We start from the raw sequence: 2,476 nt of genomic DNA on the forward strand, positions 1-2,476 counted from the left end.
AATAATGATTCTTGTGGAATGAATATCACCTCATCACCCAACATGTTGTACATCACCCCTTATATCAATATGTTCCAATTTATTGATCAATTTCATTGTAATCTTCATCATAAAAAGCACTTTCAATTGTATCTTTAGTGTTTCAATTTTGGATAATTGCTGATCCAAATTTATGACTGATTTGCCTTTTTCTTTTATCCTTTTCCTCCTCCAGTCTGTAAAACAAAAGGGGAAGACAACCACTTTAATTTACTATTTGTTAATAATTTCCAGTTTATCAAATCAATATATGTTGTGTTGATCAGCAGTAAAAAATGAAGAAAAAGAGAGCTATCCTCAGGTTCTAAATGGATAGCTTTTGCACATACAAGAATATGAATTTATTGAAAGTGGTCAGAAACTTGTTTAATGCATAAAAATCACTTACCCACAATCATAAGTACACATACAAATTATGAAATATCAACAAAACACAATTAATAGTTTGTGATATTCTAAGGAGATTTTTTAATTGGAAGCATTCTACCAGAAGTTAGAAATTGATAAAGGGGAACATCTTCAGGTTGAGGATAAGGCACGGAGTACCACACTAAGGAGTAACCAAATGGAGAATGCCTAAAACTTGTTAAGGAGTAAAAAAAAATATAATTTTTCAAAGTTGAACTTACAAACAAAGGTTGCCCAATTCGTGAAGCAAAAATTTCAGTCATTATCAAACCTGCCTCTCTCCTTCCATGTCTGATGTTTGACAAAGCACATTTACTTTTCTGGGAAGTGGCAAGCAGAATGATTATCTTTTTATAAAATGGTGACTGTCCACTACAAGACCAGCACCAGTGGAAGTTTGAACTCATTCAAGGTATGTACAGTTAAAGGACATTAAACTTCCAAAAATGATTTGTGCATTTTTTTCTTACTTCTAAACTATTTTTAGGGTACTCCATGGAGTGGCATTCCAAGTTTTCCCCTCAATCACATTTTCATTTACAGAATGATAAGAGTATTGTGAAACAGACGTTTCAGGGCATTAGTTATGCTGGATTTGCAAGAAGCAATGTTATTCAGACCGAGTGGGTGAAGTGGAAGGAGAGCACTTGGGGATCTAAGTAGGCACTACCCTATAACTGTCTTCTAGAATCAAAAGTAAGTGTACTTCACATGTCCAATCACAAGTATTGTTTCGCCAATACTAAAAGAACCCTAGGCTAACACTTTCCTAATGCTAATCTTTGGCCTAAACTTTATTTCAATATAGCTTTTAGTCCTCATGTTAGAACTACAAACGCATAAGGGTTGGTTACAAACTGGAAAAACAATGACCTGTGATTTGACCTGCAAAATAAACTTGTTTACTGGCACACTCATATCAATGTAATTGTAAGTGAGGGATAAAATACATTGTTACAAGAAGGTAACACTATATAACTTGTAAGTCCTATCTTGGAAATTTCCCAAACGTTTCTTGGAATACTTTTTCAATAGCAGCTTTCCCATTCTCAGGCAATGCTCTTGTGCCGATTCCAGTAAAATTTAAGGACAGTCTCGGAACAGTCTTAAAAATTGAAAACTTCTTCTTGCCATAGTCATACATTTTCCACCCACTGCTGACAATGTCAAACACGTAAACGGGTTTCCTGGCGTCCACAGCCATCTGCACAGCCCACCCAGTGCCGCCCTCAACTATATTCCCGTGGACGCTAATTTTTCCAATTGCAAACACTGCACTGGTATCCTTGACTTGGTGCCAGTTCCTTCGAAGTAAATTATTTACGTAGGGTTTCCCAGTCGGAAAACGTCGTTTCAAAGTTTTGTTTGCCATGTGTAAGAAGTCATCAGCCTGTTGTAATTGTTCATCGGACAGAACAACTCTACCAGAAGCATTCCTGCCATGAGTCTTGAAGGAAAATGCCTTTACGGGAACCCCGTATTTGGCGCCAAATTTTGCCAATAGGTATCACTTCCCATTGCAGCACCAGAAAATAGCATGTAATGCTTCGGGTTACCGAAGTAGCTTTCTTCTTTTTTTCTTATGGCTTCTTCAAGAGAAACGAAAACATCGTCATCAAGATCAAAATCATCATAACTCCAACACTGTTTTATGCCCGCCATGTTGTTAACGGCAGCAGTTAGGGTAGTACTTCGTGTAAGACTGAAGCCGATGACACCCCTAGTGCCATTCCACCACGCATGCACAAATGATAGTTTTCCATGTCTTTTTCTCTCTCGATAGAGAGAGACAATTTTTTCTCTCCAAAATATTCTGTTTTAAACTTTATTGTTTCAATAGAAACTTTTAAGATGGCAGAAGAATTCAAGGGAAAGCACGTTGTAATCTTTAGTCGAAGTTGCCTGTTTTTATCAAGTGAAGAACGCCAACAGGAAATGAACGACGAAATTGACTCACTGCATAGGCAGCCCAAGTTCGCGTCACTAGAGAGCGTGTAATAATTGATTACTAGTGGAAGATGACCTTTGA

General features: G+C 37.1%; 1 pseudogene; it reads right to left on the minus strand.

Annotated features, from left to right (window-relative positions):
• Window positions 1-1,068: 1,068 nt before the first annotated feature.
• LOC138027505 (uncharacterized) lies at window positions 1,069-2,109 on the minus strand (annotated as a pseudogene).
• Between the last annotated feature and the right edge of the window lie 367 nt (window positions 2,110-2,476).

Source organism: Montipora capricornis, chromosome 12 (assembly GCF_036669925.1).
Source record: "Montipora capricornis isolate CH-2021 chromosome 12, ASM3666992v2, whole genome shotgun sequence".
In the NCBI taxonomy this organism is placed as follows: Eukaryota; Metazoa; Cnidaria; class Anthozoa; order Scleractinia; family Acroporidae; genus Montipora; species Montipora capricornis.